This window comes from Bos javanicus, chromosome 8, assembly GCF_032452875.1.
Source record: "Bos javanicus breed banteng chromosome 8, ARS-OSU_banteng_1.0, whole genome shotgun sequence".
In the NCBI taxonomy this organism is placed as follows: Eukaryota; Metazoa; Chordata; class Mammalia; order Artiodactyla; family Bovidae; genus Bos; species Bos javanicus.
This window is the reverse complement of record NC_083875.1, coordinates 106,997,355-107,016,434: the sequence shown is the minus strand read 5'-3', so window position 1 is coordinate 107,016,434 and position 19,080 is coordinate 106,997,355. Positions and strand designations below refer to the sequence as shown.

The window sequence follows — 19,080 nt, the reverse complement described above, 5'->3', positions numbered from 1 at the left end:
CAAACAGGTTTATCTGTACCATTTTTCTAGATCCTCCATATATGCAGTATTTTTTTTCTCTTTATGACTTATTTCACTCTGTATGCCAGTCTCTAGGTCCACCCACGTGTCTGCAAGTGGCATGATTTTGTTCCTTTTTATGACTGAGTAATATTCCGTGTGTGTGTATGTGTGTGTATGCCACATCTTCTTTATCCATTCCTCTTTTGATGGACATTTCGGTTGTGTGGCTATTGTAAATAGTGGCGCAGTGAGCACTGGGGTGCAAGAATCTTCTGGAATTCTGGTTGTCTCTGGTCTGTGCCCACGAGTGGGGTTGCAGGGTCATATGGCACTTCTGTTTTAGAATCTTCTGGAATTCTGGTTGTCTCTGGTCTGTGCCCACGAGTGGGGTTGCAGGGTCATATGGCACTTCTGTTTTAGAATCTTCTGGAATTCTGGTTGTCTCTGGTCTGTGCCCACGAGTGGGGTTGCAGGGTCATATGGCACTTCTGTTTTTAGTTTTTAAGGCACCTCCACACTGTTCTCCCCAGTGTCTACATCCTGTTATCTTTAGAACACAATCCAAACTCCTTGCCTTGGCATGTAGACCCTGTTCCATCTACATCTTCTTCTGCCCTCTTCACTCACTCGGCATTTCCCTGTGCTTCAGATGTAATGATTTTTATGTCCCAAAAACACAACAAATGGGACCGCACTATACAGTCTGAGAACTTGCTGTGCTTCTCCTCACCATGTTTCCTTTGTCCCCCAGATGCCACCCTGGGGCATCCCTTCTCACCTTTCAGGTCTTAACTCAAATGCCAGCTGCTCAGAACCCCTGTCCCTGACTGCCCAAACACAGGTACCCAGATTTTTACTCCTTTCCATCCCCAACCTGCTACTATCTGTTACATAATCATTTTTCATTCCTTCCCTGATATTACAGGCCTAAAATCACTTTTATTTGCTTGCTCATTTACTATTTTCCTCTCTAAAATAGAAGCTTCATATTCATAAACCTCATACGTAGAAAGTGCTTAATAAATATTTGTTGAATAAATGAGTGCATTAACCTCAAAGATCGTTGGAAAGTGGCTCAGTTTTATAACCTTCAAATTGATGGTAGAAGAGGGATCCAGGATAAAGTAAAACCACCGGGTATGGGTCTCCGGGGAATCCTGTTTCCCCTGGAGGTAGACTCGCTGATGGATGGCACATGAAACGTGTTCAAGTGGATGCTGTTAAAGCGATTTTCAAAATGGCTTAATAACATTGTGCTCATGGTTTTCTGCCACTATTAGCTAAGGGTTTTTCCAAGAGAGAGGAGGGCTACAACGTGCCAGCCCTGAACTTCCGAACTCACAGCCTTTCTGCCGCAAGTCCTCCAACTTTTCTTGAATAGAAGAAATCCACTGTCAGTAAAAGTTCTGGAAATTCTGCACACTCCCTCTTTCTCTCGTAAATTCCCAAACACGTTTTAGTCTCTGAAAGACCCCAGGAAGTCCTGCCGTGCAGAAAGCCGGGCAGATTTGTTTAGCTCGTCGTCTGTAAAAACCATCTTGACCACAGACTATTTTCCCTCTTGGAACGTGCATGAACATCTTGCAGCACAGAAGCATCCATAGAAACACAATTTTGGAAGTGCTCCATTGGCTTCCACTGACCATCAACAATGCCAGATATGATGGTCAAAACCCCTGGTCTTTCACTCTCTCTCCCCTCTGCCGCTCAAGTGGCCATGGGCCTTCTGCCCAGAGTGAGGGCACCTGGCCTCTCCCTACTTCGTTAGGCTCTGCGCCCAGCCGCTGGTGCTCAGCAGGTCCCAGCAGATGGAGTGGGTAGCCTGGAACCTGTGTCATGGAGTTGAACACACGGTTAAAAGCGGCTCCAGTGTGGTTTGGTAGTTAGGGCTGCCCCCTGAGAGACCTGGCAGATGCTGACTGCATCGTCTGCAGGCAGACAAAGGAAGGCGGGGAGGTCCCAGTGCTATCCTCTCATCTGCAGCAGGGTTTTATGAGGCAGCTGTTGGGTCGTCACTCCCAGGCATCCACGTGCAATAAAATGGAGGTAGAAAAATAAAGTGAAACGTGTTAGTCACTTAGTCATCTCCGACTCTTTGCAACCCCATGGACTGTAACCCACTAGGCTCCTCTGTCCATGGGATTCTCCAGGCAAGAATACTAAAGTGGGTTGCCATGCCCTCCTCAAGGGGATCTTCCCAACCCAGGGATCCACCCGGGTCCCCTGCATTGCAGATAGATTCTTTACCCTCTGAGCCACCAGGGAAGCCTTAAAAGCAGTTATGGATGTTCAAATAAAGCAGAGAGAAATTGTTATGGATGCAAGGAAGGGCTTGCTGAGGTTCATGCAGTCTAGGTAGTGGTCTTTAAAACTGGGATTTTGTGTTTGAAATTTAATTTCACCACTGTCTAACTGAATGATCTTAATTAAGTAAATGAAGAAGCGGTTTTTAGCCTCGGTTTTCTTATCTATAAATTAGTGCTGCTGCTGCTGCTAAGTCGTTTCAGTCGTGTCCGACTCTGTGCGACCCCATAGACGGCAACGCCCCAGGCTCCCCTGTCCCTGGGATTCTCCAGGCAATAATACTGGAGTGGGTTGCCATTTCCTTCTCCAATGCATGAAAGTGAAAAGTGACAATGAAGTTGCTCAGTCATGTCCAACTCTTTGTGACCCCATGGACTACAGCCTACCAGGCTCCTCCATCCATGGGATTTTCCAGGCAAGAGTACTGGAGTGGGGTGCCATTGCCTTCTCCGAAATTAGTGCTAAGAATGCCTAAGTCACATGTGGGTTGTGAAGTAGCACCTGCAAAATGCTCAGCCCAGTGTCTGACTCATGGGTGACCCTCAATCAAGTGTAGCTAGCTGTATCATCGTTATCAGGGTCCTGCTCATTTGACCTCCAGGCTCACACATCCATTTCCTTCTGCCCGGCCATTGCCTGCAACTTGGTTGAGGTTTTATCATCCCTTATCCTGATTGCTGTGACAGCCTCTTCATCCACAAAGCCATCTTCCACCTTGCAGGTGAAGTGATCTTTTGAAAACATGCTAAATCAGACCATGTCACTCTCCTACCTGGCAAATTTTCCTGATACTCTTGTCACTGGTACTGGGGGGCTTCTGAAGCTTTTCCAGCAGAGTCATTCTAGAGGTGGATGAGAGTCAACACACACCCCCAAAGGGAATGCAGCTGTGCTCACAAAGCTTCAACATAAGCCCCAAATTCCAGATTCCATTTAAAAACATCCATGCCAGTCTGTTTTATTATGTGCAGATTTATTGTACTTTTATTATGTGCAGATTTATTGTACTTTGTTGTTGCTATTTAGTTTTTAAGTCATGTCCAACTCTTCACAACCCCATGGACTATAGCCCAGCAGGCTCCTCCACATGGGATTCTCCAGGCAAGAATAGTGGAGTAGGTTGCCATTTCCTTCTCCAGGGGATCTTCCTGACCCAGGGATTGAACCTGCGTCTCCTGCATTGGCAGGCAGATTCTTTACTACTGAGCCACTTTTATTTGTCAGTTAAATTGTTTAATATTTTCTCAAGCCCTTAGTCCCAGGAAGAAGAAGCATACTTGTGCTGGTTATACTGGGATAGTCAGGTGCCATCTTCAGTTGGTCTCCATAGGACCCAGTGAAGTCGTGCCTATAAAGCATTGAGCACAGAGCCAGGCAAATGCGCACAGTGAGCAGATAGATTCTGCTATTTTATTACTTACTGCTTTTATCCTACTGCGTTTTTTAAACTTTTAATTTTATATTGGAGTTTAGCCAGCCAGTTAACAATGTGATAGTTTCCAGTGAATGACGAAGGGACTCAGCCATACATATACATGTATCCATTCTCCCCGAGACACTCCTTCCATCCAGGCTGCCACATACCATTGAGCAGAGTTCCCTGTGCTGTACAGTAGGACCTTCTTGGTTACCCATTTTAAATATAGCAGTGTTATCCCTACTGCTTTATTATTACTTTTATATTTGTCAATGTCATTATCAGGACAATGATAATGCCAATATCATTATATTTGACAGTATCCCATTAGGGATACATTCACCCAGGTTTAGAAGTAAGAGTCTGCGGGATGAATGACACACTGTTTAACAGGATGAGGAAGTCACTGGAGCCTTCTGCACAAGCCTCAATCCCAGCCTGCCCTCAGCCTGCCTCTGGCTCCACCCAAGCCCCAGACCTCTGTGTTCTGCAGCCTCCAGCACACAGACCGTCATTCCTTTCCGCAGCATGCCTTGGATTCAGCTCTGTGTAATGTCAATACTCTCCCTGAAAGCACCCCCCACCCCGCCTGCCCTTCTCTGAGCAGCCAACTGCTACTTATGCATCAAATTCTGGTTTCAAAATCTTCTCTAGCTCCCGCCCACCCTCAGCGCTCATCCAGGCTGAGTGAACTTCTCCTCTGTCTCAGCACTTGTAACCCCCATGCTACCTTCTATCAGACCCCTCATTACAGGACACACCCGCTTCCCTTCTCAACTCTGACAGTCCCATGATGAGAAGGACAGTGATTTATGTCTCTCTGCAGCCCAAATGCCCAACATAGAACTGGCATAGAATAGCAACTGGCTGAATGGGAGAAAACATGAATAGGCGGATGGATGCACAGATGCATGGATGAATAAAAAGAGACAGTTGGGAGCCTCCTGGAATACAAAGGGTTAAGGAAATGTGGTACAACTAGCAGTTACTTTGCATTTAGTATGTTCCTAGTATTGTACTCATCATATATTATCTCATTTAAAAACTCCCCAAAGCTCATTAAATAAGGCCTATGATTAACACCATTCTATAAGAATTGATACTCTTGAATTGTGGTGCTGGAGAAGACTCTTGGGAGTCCATTGGACAGCAAGATCAAACCAGTCAATCCCTAAGGAAGTCAACCGTGAATATTTATTGGAAGGAGTAATGCTGATGCTCTAAAACTTTGGCCACCTGATGCAAAGAGCTGACTCACTGGAAAAGACCCTGATGCTGGTAAAGATTGAGGGCAGGAGGAAAAGGGGACAGCAGAGGGTGAGATGGTTAGATGGCATCACTAACTCAATGGACATGAATTTGAACAAACTCCGGGAGATAGTGAAGGACAGGTAAGCCTGGCATGCTGCAGTCCATGGAGTCACAAAGAGTGTAATATGAGTTAGTGACTGAAGAACAACAAAATAAGAAATTTAAACTTAAGTAGTTTAAATGACTATCCCAAGTGTACCCAGCTAGTAGACTATGGAACTGTGAATCCAGAGCCCAGACAGAGTCCATATTTCAGTCTCCAGATGACAGTAGTTTTGGTCTTAGCTAGTCTGGATGCGATCTCTGAGCTGTGAAATTCTATCAGCCTAGTCTGAATACTATAAGGAAGTGGTGTAGTTCCTTTACATTGGTAGGTGTTTCTGAATCATCAGTGCTGCTGTGAGGGTTAGTCAGGAGCTACAAGCTTCTGGAAAGTGAGACATTTCCCTCTTAGCTAACAAGGAGTCAAGACTGCCCCTTACAAGCTCCTCCTTGCCCTGGGGAGCCAGTGCTATGACCAGAGGATCAGCAAACCCAGTGGTTATGTCTTTGTCCAGCATTCTGTGCATTTTCAAGGCTCATCCAGCTTTTTTTTTGCTGTGTTATACAATTGTAGGATGTGCCAGCCAGATCTCTGCCAACCAGCACTTCATCATTTAGAGCATAAAACAAGGAATTAGACATCTGTGCCACAAGGAATACATAAGAATGTGGTGTGAACTGGCCTGGGGTGTTTATAAACCATGAGATAGTTACAGAAATAGAAAGAAGACTGAATAGACCCCAGCCACCTAGAAATAACCCTGCTGTTCTTTCCAAACAAAACCTTAAAGCTACTTTCTTCGGGAAATCTTTCCAAATTTTTCTCACATGAAAGTCATGCATGCTTCCTCCAAATTGTGGTTCAGTTCAGTTCAGTTCACTTGCTCAGTCGTGTCTGACTCTTTGCGACCCCATGAACTGCAGCACACCAGGCCTCCTTGTCCATCACCAACTCCCGGAATCCACCCAAACCCATGTCCATTGAGTAAGTGATGCCATCCAACCATCTCATCCTCTGTCATCCCCTTCTCCTCCTGCCCTCAATCTTTCCCAGCATCAGGGTCTTTTCCAATAAGTCAGCTCCTCGCATCAGGTGGCCAAAGTATTGGAGCTTCAGCTTCAACATCAGTCCTTCCAATGAACACCCAGGACTGATCTCCTTTAGGATGGACTGGTTGGATCTCCTTGCATCCAAGGGACTCTCAAGAGTCTTCTCCAACACCACAGTTCAAAAGCATCAATTCTTCTGCACTCAGCTTTCTTTATAGTCTAACTCTCACATCCATACATGACCACTGGAAAACCATAGCCTTGACTAGATAGACCTTTGCTGGCAAAGTAATGTCTCTGCTTTTTAATATGCTGTCCAGGTTGGTCATAGCTTTCCTTCCAAGGAGTAAGTGTCTTTTAATTTCATGGCTGCAATCACCATCTGCAGTGATTTTGGAGCCCAGAAAAATAAAGTCTCTCACTGTTTCCTCATCTATTTGCCATGAAGTGATGGGACTGAATGCCATCATCTTAGTTTTCTGAATGCTGAGCTTTAAGCAACTTTTTCACTCTCCTCGTTCAGTTTCATCAAGAGGCTCTTTAGTTCTTCTTCACTTTAGTAACCACTTCTTTATCTTTCTTATGATATTTGTCATTTGTCACCTTTGAGAGTAATTTAAGGCCACTTCTCTTCTCCCTTAATTAACCTCCTGAAGCACAATGACTATGTCCCAGGTCATGCCTGTGCTTCCCGTAACTAAATAAATCTTGACAAATAGCAGATGTTCAATTAATGCTTGGTGAATTAATGGGAAAGTCATCACATGGGCTGCATGATCTTGCACAAGACTTTCTACTCTCCAGGCACCAGTGTCCCCGTCTATAAAGCTGTGTGGAAGCAAGCTCAGGTTCTGCTGTCAGATCCATGTGGCTCCATACTGCATTCTTCTTCTGGCTCCCTCAACTCTGAGAAGTTACTTATTGTGCAAAGTAGTCACCACTTAATCTGCAAATCACACAGTTGGCCACCTCATAGGGAGGCTGTGAGGATTAGACTTAATGTATGTAAAAAGCTCAGCGGCCCACACTAAACCTAGTAAGCACCTAATCGTTGTTGTTGCTAATTTGGAAGGCAGAGGTGATGGGCTAAATCATTTCCATGTCTGCTCCATCTCAAATGGTCTTTGACCCATAAATCTGATTGTGAGCATTGTTGTCTAATGAAAAGTTCAGTATTTGGAGTCCAGAAACCAGGTCTGAACACTGGCTCTCAAGTGCAGTGGGTCCTCAGAGAAACTACGGCATCTTCTCAGGATTCCATCCACAGCACCTGGAGATGGGACAATACCTGCTATTCTTGTTCCTTGAGGCTGTTGTGAGAATGTGCTAGAATACTTACTAAAATGCTCTTTTAGTAGGCATTTTAGATTAGCATTGCTACATGTAGCAATCTACATGCCTGTAGATTAGCATTTAGCTAATCTGTAGGCATGCTGCTCTGTAGCTTAGCAGCATCCTGAAGTCAGAGCCTTGACACCTTCAAACACAGGGCATAAATGCAGATTGGAAGAGGAAGCCTTTCCCCTGGGGCTCTGGCTTTCCTTTTTCTGGATCACATGGCCCTTCCACGAGTGCTCCCCGAGCCAGCACCGCCACCACCCGGTAATGCCCAGGTGGGGTTGGATGGAGGCCTGGGAGAGCTGATTTATAGTCAGAGCACACAGCGGCCTCCATAAATCTTCCCTGATGTATCTTTCAGAGAACTGTGCATTCCTAAAAGTATATGTCTCCTCCAGGTGGTTTTCCGTGGCTGTCTGAAATATGTGCAGGGCTCTCAGTCCATTCTGTCTGGTCTGGCTGGGTAGAGAGGCGACTACAGGTAACCCGAAGAGAAAGCTCTGGACCAGGTCTTGGTGGGGCCTGGGGATGTAACTCTAGGATATTTTTTTTCATCAGTATATGGTATAGTACCGTGTCACTTAGAGTTACAGCAGAACATGTGTGTGTGTGTTTAGTAGCTCAGTTGTATCCTACTCTTTGCGACCCAATAGACAGACTGTATCCTGCCAGGCTTCTCTATCCATGGGATTTTCCAGGCAAGAATACTGAAGTGGGATGTCATTTCCTCCTCCAGGGAATCTTCCCGACCCAGGGATCGAACCCACGTCTCCTGCATTGGCAGGCGGATTCTTCACCACTGAGCCACCAGGAAAAGCCCTTATAGCATAATAAACACCCTAAAATTTTGTGGCTTAAAACAGAAACCACGTTTTTGGTTCTCAATTCAAGTCAAGCATTTGGCCTGAGCTCAGCTGAGCAGTTCTGGTCTGGGAAGGGTGAGCTCAGCTGCCCTTGGTCCCGTACCTACAGTCAGCCAGCTCTCCAAGGCTGGTTCACACGGGTTCCAAAAGCAGCAGGAACAAGAGCTTCAGGGCCTTTTGAGGCTTCAGCTCGGAAGACACTTCGTCCTTTCTACTTCTTTCACTTATTCAAAAGCAAGTTGTGAGGCCACCTTAGATCCAAGGGGTAGAAATAGAGTACATCTCTTGTGGAAGAGGCTAAATATTAGGGTGGCTTTTTTTTTTTAGAATGACTTTTGCAACCTATAAGCACTGATATTTTATGAAGCCTCTGTTTTATATTAAAGCCTGGACTGATCCTCACAACCTCAGCATAATTATTTCTAATTTGCTGATGGAAAAATTGAGACATATAGATGAAGGAAACTTAATAATGCAGCAGAGATGATGATGGGAGAACCAATTCCCCCGATTCTAATCCTTTTCAGAACTCACCTAAAGACTGTTTGAACCTCTGCTACTTTGCCCCTGTTCAACAGGGACAAAGACTTCATGATACTAAGCCATGGTTAGATACAGCCTAGCTTGTGATGTCTAGAAGGGCAATACATTTGTATCTTGGCTCCATCCTTGCAGGGGCCTATGGTCTAATGGCAGATCAGTAAAATGACTCAGTAAAGGGCCAGTTGGAAAACATTTTAGGCCTTTCTGACCAAGAGGCAAGCTTCAAGACAGTGTGTAGATACCTATACAATGAGAAAATTTTGTCTACAAATTTTGATTGATGAAATTTAAAATATAATAAAGAACCATCTTTGGTAACAAAGTTCTGTTAATGAGAAGAACAGAATTTATTTGACACTGAAATGTGAATTTCATATCATTTTCACATCTTAATGTATTCTTCTTTTGATTTGTTTTTACCACTTAAAGATTCAGAGCCGTTCTTAACTCCTGGGCCATACAAAAACAGGCATTGGGCCAGATTTGGCCCACGATCCCTGGCATAAGGGAGCATCTCAGATTTGGACTCAGAGAATCCTTGATGCAGCATCCCCCGTGAGTATCTAATTGATGTGTGATGTCAGGTGAATCCTGGGTGTTCCAAAGCCATTGTTGCCCCAGGCTCCCAGGCACACAATAGAGGGGAGACAATTTCTTATGTTCTCTTAGTTCACCAGAGAGGGAAGCATATCTCAGGTTCATCTGATGTAGCTGGCTTGTAGATGTGCCCTGCCATAGAGAGAAACTAGCAGACCGGGGAATGGAGTGCCACAAAACTGTCCTCATTTCATGCCATTTGAACATGTAACCGCATGTGGACCGTATTATATACGTAAGGATTGACACTGGGGAATTTGGATAAAACATGTAGGTAGGAACTGGCAGCTCGTGTGCTTTTCTAACCTGACTGTTATCAAATGAGTTACGTATTTAGAAAATTACAAAGAGAAGGCTTTGGCTTTGTGTTCTCCTGTGTTTGAGAAAGACATGGTGAAATAGTGAGGTTCTGATGTGGAGTTCACAGCCATTAGCAGTTTTTAAGCTGTGCTCCAAATAGACGTTCCAGGGATGAGTGGGCATAGTGGGGCATCGCTGTGTAGGTAGGGGTCTTTCATCAAACTCCTATTCTAGATTTATGTATTGGGCTTCAATGTTTTTGGAGAAAAGTCTCAACTCTAGCACATACGCTTTTAAAAGCAAAACAAAAAAAAAGTGTTTTATGACAGAAGCTCTCGTTCACATGTGGAAAGGAAGCTGGCAAGGGCCTTCCTGTTACACGCACACACACACACAGGTGTTGGGTAAAATATAACATTTAAAAAAAAAACACAAATTTATCTTAAAAATGAAGACAGGCAACTCCTCAATTGTAAGGAATGAGGAGGAAATGCAAAAATCTTTGATTTTAGAAGCTAATGTTTTGGTGAATTCAGGTGGGCAATGGGATGGGATAAAAGTAAAAATAAAAAAAAATATGGATACTAAGTAGGAAGAGGGATGTGGGATGTATCAGGAAGTTTGGATTGATGTATATACACTCTTGTTACTATGTATAAAGTAGACAATTAATGAGAACCTACTGTGTAGCACAGGAAGCTCTACTCAAGGCCCCCTAGTGACCTAAATGAGAAGGGAATCCAAAAGCAGAGGAAATATAAATATATAGGTAGAGCTAATTCACTTGGCTATACAGCAGAAACTAACACAATATTATAAAGCAACTATACTTCAATAAAAATTCATTAAAAAATAAAGAGAAAACAGGAGCAAGGAAGAAATGAAAGATCACTTGGTAGAAAAAAGCTCTGAAGCATCAGTAATCATAATAAATGTAATTTTTATATTTCAATTCAGAGCTTGATTATATTACACAAATCTACTTATGTGCTGTTTACCAAAGATCTTCTTAGAATGTAAAGACACAGAAAGTTTGACAGTGAAGGAAAAGGTAAACCTATACTAGGCAAATGCTAATCAAATGAAACCTTGGGGAGAAGTATAAATATATGGCAAAATAAACTTTACAACAGTAAGAAGGAACAAAAAAAAAAATCCTTAGAAATAAAAAGTGTCATTAATTAATCATAAAAGGAATGGTTCACCAAGAGACAAATAAAATGTGTACTTACATGTGCGAACAACACAAATTTAAAACATACGAACAAAAAATTGAGAGGAGCAGAGTATGTTGATGAATACCTAATCGAACTGGGAGTTTTTAATAGAAGTACTCTAATTAGATCAAGTAAGCAAAATGCTTCTAATAATATGGACCAATTGAACTGCACTCTTAAAAATACAATAAAATGGGCATATATAAAATCCTGTCCCTAAGAATTTAGAGTTTAAAGATTTTTCTCAAGAAGTGAGAAATTCGCTTAATGGTCTTGACATGTTATGACCTGAATGTTCTGGCTTTGGTCCAGTTTCCTGAAATTTTGTTTTATATTCAGTGATAATGTAACTTTGCAATATTTATGACTAAATGTGGGTTCATTTTTATGCCTCTGAAAGGTTTCTTTCAATCAGGGGTGGGAGTAGGAAGGAGTGATCTATGTGTGCTGATTTTATTTTGGTTTTGCTTTTTTTGAGGAGAAAAGGGTACAGGGGAAGTTGTGGTTGAAGGAGAATCTTTTCAGAAAAATGGTCACTGTCAAGAAAAACTAATAGTGTTTTGTTTCAATTCATATTCCTCACATTTTTTTCCTTAAGGCCAAAGACATAGTCCATTTTCACAGAATAGCTTCTGGAACCAGGAAGCCTTTCTCTAGACTCCCTGTGTATAGTCTAGTTGAGAAGGCGTACAGGGAATCGCTGTAGTTTCTGACCCCCTGCTGTATCTGTGTCAGTCTGGTTACCTCCAAAGGAGGTGCCTGGGAAACGTCAGTGGACCCCCTTCATAGAATGATGTGACATTAACAGCAACCATCATAGATTCCCAAATGGGAAAAAGTCTTGAAGAAGAAGTTTCACTTTTAGGCAGGCCTGCAGGTCAGTAACTCGGTAAGAACTTGAGAGCCTGAGACTAGGCAATTACACTGATTACTGCAGCATCCTAGCATGGCTTTAGGATCACTGGGACGGTCTCTGCTTTTTTTTAAAATTATTTTTCTCCATTATTTGCTTCATTTTTCAAATTCCTTTCTTTAATTGATATACAATATTATACGTGTTTCAGGTGTACAAATAGTGATTGATAATTTTTAAAGGTTACTCCATTTATCCTTATTATAAAATACAGTCTGTGTTCCCCAGCACTGTACAGTATAGCGTAGTATCTTATTTATTTTTCCCATAGTAATTTATATCTCTGCTACCCCTGTATTGCCCCGCCTCCCTTCCTTCTCCCCACTGGTGACCACTGGCTTGTTCTCTGTATCTGTGAGTCTTTCTTTTCCATTATAGTCCCTAGGTTGTTGTCTTTTTCAGATTTCACATGTAAGTGAGACCATATAGCACTTGTCTTTATCTGACTTCCTCTGGCCTCGTTCTGGAGAAGAGCGTCTTCTTTGGTCCCAGCACAGCCTGGTGCCTCAGGTCATCGCCGTGGCACTGCGATTCTTGCCGTAGGATGAGACGCTGCCTAACTGCTGTCTACAGGTGCTGCTGCTGACTCCCATTTCCTGGATTCCTGCCTCTGCAGCTATGGTCCTGCCCAGGGCCTCCAGCCTCACTGTCTTTCATTCTTTCAGCGGACTGCCTACCAAGTACAAGGTGCCATGCTAGGTCCCAAGGCTGCAGTAGAAACAGAGAGACAAGGGCCCTACCCCTGCAGGGCTCAAGATATGTAGGAGGAGATCAAGCAAGCAGGAAAACATTCAAGTGCAATTACAATTAAATGTACTGGAGGGAATGACCTTGGTGTTCACCATCATGGTTGTTCACCAAATCTAATGTGAAACCAGCCAGGCTTCTTCTTTGTTGCTTTGGCTAGAAACCATCCTTACCCATGATTCCCTCAGCCAAGATGACAATTCAACAGGAAAGATACTGAGGTTGTAATTTGTTTTTCTTCTGTCTCCTGCTTTGGGGCATATATCGTATAGGAAGCAACTGCAATTTGTGGCCGCCTGCTGTGGACCAGTCACCATTCTAGGTGCTTTCATATGTATCCTAGTAACCACCTTCCTTTCTTTAACCCTTATTTTGTAAAAGGGATTGATGTTCAGAGACATAAAGTATGTTGCCCAGGCTCACATGGTCATGTCAGTAATGGAGCCTGGATGTCAACTTAGATGTGTCTGCTTCCAACACTGATGTTCTTTCTCCCACATTGAAACTATCTCTGTTTTTTTAGTGCCTGCTTCCAAGTCCTGATTTCCCATCACCTGTGTGATCTCTGCACATAGACAGGCCTCAGAAGTTAGACTGAAATTTGGCAGAAAATAAAGTCAGTCATGGAAACAGACCCTTTGAAATCCTCTAATCACCCTGGTGGGCTTCTCATGTAGCTCGGTGGTAAAAAATCTGCCTGATGCCCTGGAGAAGGAAATGGCAACCCACTCCAGTATTCTTGCCTGGGAAATCTCATAGACAGAGGAGGCTGGTGGACTCTAGTCCATGGGGTCGCAGAGAGTCAGACACAACTTAGCGTCTAAACAACTCAATCACCCTAATGGGGCTTGCATTCATTTTCTTGCCTGATTATTATTAAGAATATGCCATCTGTGTCAAGTAGATATTATGATTTTGTTGTAAACTTTGGCACAGTGTGGCTTACAAAGACCTAGCTTTTAATCTCATTTCCGGATGGAAAATGTTGGTTGGATGTACGAGGTCTAACTGTCTTAACCACGTGTTAGAAACCCAAATGTAGCTAAACATTAAGGTTAAATGATGATATCACAACTTACTCGGTTTGCATTTTACATCCAATTGAAAACACAAACCACTCGCCTCATTAATCCTTTGCAATCCAATTTCTCCCCCCCTAAATGAAATGATCCTTTTGGGACACATTTATATCCTTTTAACAGCCGCCTGACAGTTCTGCTGGTGGAGTTTGTATCCAAGTTTGTTACTGGGTAGTGACAACTTACCCTGACGGATATGTGTACATAATTATTCTCATGCAGTTAGATTTAATTAATGCTTACCCTCATCATGATCCTGCAGCTAGCGAGCTCGCTCTGCAGGATCAGCTAATGGCAAAAGGATTTCCTTTTTAGCCAAGAGAGACTCCAAAGGCTTTGTAAAACTCTTCTACTTTTTTTAAGAGAAATAAAAAGGAAAAAATTGCACCGAGCCTGTTTCATTTCTTCCCACCCCACATTAATGCCACGTGTGAAAGGGTTTGAGGCAACATTTGGGGATGAGTTGTGAAACCTAATCTTAGACGAAGTATCACTAATATGAATAGGTCTGACAGACCTACAAAGAAGATGTATATATATATATTTTTTAAGATGTATATTTTTTGATATCTTAGTTTAGAATTGAAATGTCCTGGCTTCATTGTGTTTATGTCTCTGTACAAAATATTTATGTATGTATTTTTCTAGCCATCTCCCCAGATGGGACCCAGAGTTCAGTAATAAATAGTTATGAAAGTAAGGGGACATTAAGAAGAAATTATGGAGAGACAAAGGGAGTTTGAAGATTTGGGAAGAGATGATTAGGAAGTCTGTAATAAGGAGAGGGTGTGTGTACTTATAAAACCCCATTAGGTGGGAATACTTGACAAATAACTGGTCCCAGTCCATGCTTGTGAAATATTCATGTGCCATTTGCTTTTTATTACTATAACGGCAATGCCTTGTGTTTGCAGAGAGCTTAACAGTTTACAACAAAGTTTCACATCCATTATCTTAGATGATTGTTGCAACAGCCATGTGATGTGAGCCAGAGAAACATTCCCAGCTAAGGGGATGGAGACCCAGAGAGGTTGAGTCACTGGTCCAGGGTCACACACCTAGAAAGTAAAAGAACCTGATGCTGAAGACACGGCTTTTACAGCCAGTCCAGTGTGTCTTCCCTACCATGTGTCACCTCCCTTAGGTTAAGCCAGGAAGCTTAACGTGAGTAGCTCAAATAGCAATCCTGCTTTGCCTTGTGAAAGCATCAGAAGACTCTCAGCTACAAGATAACATCTGAGTTGAGGGTAATATGATGCTACTTACTTTAATGATTACATGCAATATTAATGATCATTATTACTGTGCCTTATTCTGGGAGATTTCATCCAGTAAGATCCGAGGGGCCTTCACTAAAATGTGACCACTTCAGGATAAAAAGAAACATTCTTTATTTATCACTGGAAATACTCCTTAAAGGCCTTGACATTGAACCCCAAAGAGACCTACAATAAAATATTCCAGAAGTTCAGGACTATGGAATGGGAGCTGGGTACTTATAAATCATCCCATAGTACAGATGAGAAATCTGAGGGACAGGGAAGGGAAATGAATCCTCCGCCCTGAGTTAGTGGCAAATCTGAACCCCTAGTCTTGCTTTTCTGACATGCAGTTTGGACCTCTGTTCATGACACTATAACTGTAACCTTAAGCTAGAAGATGCCTGGGAAATCTCCTTTTTGACAAGTGAGAAACTGAGCTTTGGGTATTAGGAGCTTACCCAAGGCCACAATGACCTGGAGACAGAACTGGATCCCAAATCCTGGCTCCTTAATTTACATAAATTTAATTTCAAACAATATTGCTTGTGCGAGTGTTTTGTGCCAGGCATTGTGTTAACTGCTGTGGCTATATCAGCCTACAAAGCACAGACAGGCCTGTGGACACAAGACTGTGACCACTCACCCTCATCTGGCAGTATGGGCAAGGAGAACAGGGGAATGATTCCCAAGGAAGCAATGCAGTTCAGTCGCTCAGTCGTGTCTGACTTTTGCGACCCCATGAATTGCAGCACGCCAGGCCTTCCTGTCCATCACCAACTCCCGGAGTTTACTCAAACTCATGTCCATCAAGTTGGTGATGCCATCCAGCCATCTCATCCTCTGTTGTCCCCTTCTCCTTTCGCCTTCAGTCTTTCCCAGCATCAGGGTCTTTTCAGATGAGTCAGTTCTTTCCATCAGGTGGCCACAGTATTGGAGTTTCAGCTTCAACATCAGTCCTTCCAATGAACATTCAGGACTGATTTCCTTGAGGATGGACTGGTTGGATCTCCTTGCAGTCCAAGGGACTCTCAAGAGTCTTCTCCAACATCACAGTTCAAAAGCATCAATTCTTCAGCACTCAGCTTGCTTTATAGTCCAACTGTCACATCCATATGTGACTACTGGAAAAACTATAGCCTTGACTAGATGGACCTTTGTTGGCAAAGTAATATCTCTGCTTTTTAATATGCTATCTAGGTTGGTCATAACTTTCCTTCCAAGGAGTAAGGAAATTTTAATTTTAATTTCATGGCTGCAATCACCATCTGCAGTGATTTTGGAGCCCCCCAAAATACAGTCTGCATCTGTTTCCTCTGTTTCTCCATATATTTGCATAAAGTGACGGGATTGGATGCCATGATCTTAGTTTTCTGAATGTTGAGCTTTAAGCCAGCTTTTTCACTCTCCTCTTTCACTTTCATCAAGAGGCTCTTTAGTTCTTCACTTTCTGCCATAAGGGTGGTGTCATCTGCATATCTGAGGTTATTGACATTTCTCCCAGCAATCTTGATTCCAGCTTGTGCTTCTTCCAGCCCAGCGTTTCTCATGATGTACTCTGCATAGAAGTTAAATAAGCAGGGTGACAATATACAGCCTTGACGTACTCCTTTTCCTATTTGGAACCAGTCTGTTTTTCCATGTCCAGTCCTAACTGTTGCTTCCTGACCTGCATACAAGTTTCTCAAGAGGCAGGTCAGGTGGTCTGGTATTCAATCTGAACTTTAACCTTTAACTTTACAGGTGTAAAGGTTTTATCGGGATATGGCAGATTCATGTTGATGTATGGCAAAACCAATACAATATTGTAAAGTAATTAGCCTCCAATTAAAATAAATAAATTTAAATTTAAAAAAAAAGAAAGAAATAGGCATGGTGCGTAGCACATAGTAAGCCCTTGGCAAATGAGCGTACAGTGTCAGCACGTGATGCTAGTGTTTTGTTAACTTTACAAGGAATCGATCTGAATTTAAACATCTGACCTTGGAGAACAGGACTGAGGAGAGGTGGAGCAGGGAGTTATTGACCCCGTTACAAAGTATCTTTTCTTTGCTTTCCTCCTAATGTTGTTACATCTCTTAAGTCCCAGAAAATGAAAATTTGAATGGAAGAATAAAGTCTAGATGTCAGTAGAAAGTAATTTCTTATGTTTGGCCAGTGTTTTAACTGCTAACACGGTATGCTCATTTTCCAAGGGCTTACTATGTGCTAAGCACTGTGCCTATTTTTTTTTTCCAAAATATCCTAATGAAACCTTTACAGTATTCTGTAAAGTTCAAGGTTGATATTATCATGGTTCCTCATTTTACAGATGGGAAAATTGAGGTTCATATGGTAAAATTCACTTGTCACAGCTCATATAGCTGATCAGTGACAGAGTCTGGATTTGAACTCAGATCAGTTGAACTCCAAGGTCCAGGCTCTTAACTACAACCCACATGGCCTCCGTCATTGAAGCTGGCTGCTAGAGTAGCGGGTGATGGAGCTCACAAGGTTGGTCTCTGAGTCCCCAGCAGTGACTCTCAAAGGGTTATTTCTACTGGCAGCATCAGCGTCCCCTGACAACTTGACAGAGATTCTCAGACCCTGCCCCTCCACCACTCCAGGGTGGAGACCTGCAATCTGTGTTTAACAGCTTTCCACGTGATTCTGATGCTTCAGTAAGTGAGAGAGCCACTGTACTAGCAAATTATTCCCATCCTTGGCTCCTTTGTCATGGCATCTTAGGGCCAGAGGGACCCTGCTGGTCCCTGATTCCAACCCCTTTGGAGCTTGATATCACTCATCTGGTCTGTTTTTTGGTACTATTCTATTTTACATGAGGAGTCAAAATCAGGTTAAATGAGATTGAGGCTTGAAAGCTTTGCAGCAGGCTCCGAGGAGCTGGGCCAAGTGTAGTATGGATTGCTGAGCTGTGGCATGTGTCTGTACCTCTGACAGTGAGGGGACAAGTTCTGCAGTCTCCTAGGTTTTCCTTCTCCTCAGTAAGCCCTCCACTCATTGACGACCCCAGGCAGGGGTGCCTCACTGACTTCTCAAAGGGTTTTGTTGTTGCCGAACAAGCAAGGCAAGGGGATCTTCCTGTCTTTCTCTGCCAAGGCCCCTGACGAGCCAATCAAGTCATCCATCCACTTACATCTCACTTTGAACCTCACCTCTTTCCCCACAAAGTAGATGGTCAGGTGTACCCCTCAAAGTCTATCCTTTGTGTGCAAGTGGTCATCTTGGGGCTTCTCCTGTGGCCCAGATGCTAAAGAATCTGCCTACAATGCGGGAGACCTGGATTCGATCCCTGGGTTGGGAAGATCCCCTGAAGAAGGGAAAGGCTACCCACTCCAGTGTTCTGGGCTGGGGGAATTCCATGGACTGTATAATCCACGGGGCCGCAAAGAGTCGGACACGACTGAGCAACTTGGTCCATTTCGGGTCTGTATCCATATATATGAAGCCAATATCTCTTTGTGAAATCATCTTGACCTTCCACCCCCATGCCTCCCCCAACCCCCACCACTTACATAAGTGGCAGGAAGGGTGCCAGTGGTAGAAGACATGGGATCTGGGCATCTGCCTGTGTAGTTTTGTAGCGGGAAGGGGGCCCTTTCCAGGGCCTGAGAGTGGATTGTTTTCTAACACTCAGTAATGAATTGTCCCAGGAGATACATGTGCTGACCAAGAAGAGGCTATTGGAAAAGGGACATTTGGATAGAGAGCAGCAAGAGAAGGGAACCCAGGAGAACTGCTCTTCCATGTGGCTTGAAGTCTCAGGTTTTATGGTGATGGGATTAGTTTCCAGGTTGCCTCTGGCCAGTCACCTTGCTTGGCCTGTAGTCTGACTCAGGGTCCTTTGGGATGACATGCACATCTCTCAGCCAGGATGGACTCTGACGAGAGGGACTCTGGGGGGTTGGTCATCTCCTCCCTCTTTGGGCTCCGCCTGAATTCCCCAGGCTCGTTTTAGTGGCAGTTTCCTAGCAGCTCCCCTGTGCCCTCTGAACTTACTGGGGCCTGATCCTCAGTGTGCTTTCATCTCAGCGTCTCTCCACGTGACCTGGTCGATCTCACAGAACCCAGCTCACTGTAGGCAACTCCAGCTTCCC

General features: G+C 43.5%; 1 protein-coding gene and 1 long non-coding RNA gene across 6 annotated transcripts in view; one reads left to right on the top strand and one right to left on the bottom strand.

The window, feature by feature from the left end:
- ASTN2 (astrotactin 2) overlaps nt 1-19,080 on the top strand; it is a 1,056,817-nt gene that overhangs the window by 308,374 nt on the left and 729,363 nt on the right. The gene's annotated exons all lie outside the window — the stretch shown is intronic.
- Nucleotides 1,064-3,227, bottom strand: LOC133253221 (uncharacterized). Its single transcript, XR_009738242.1, has 2 exons — nt 3,080-3,227; nt 1,064-2,018 (listed from the first exon to the last, which is right to left on the bottom strand). It is a non-coding gene; the product is annotated as an uncharacterized LOC133253221 (long non-coding RNA).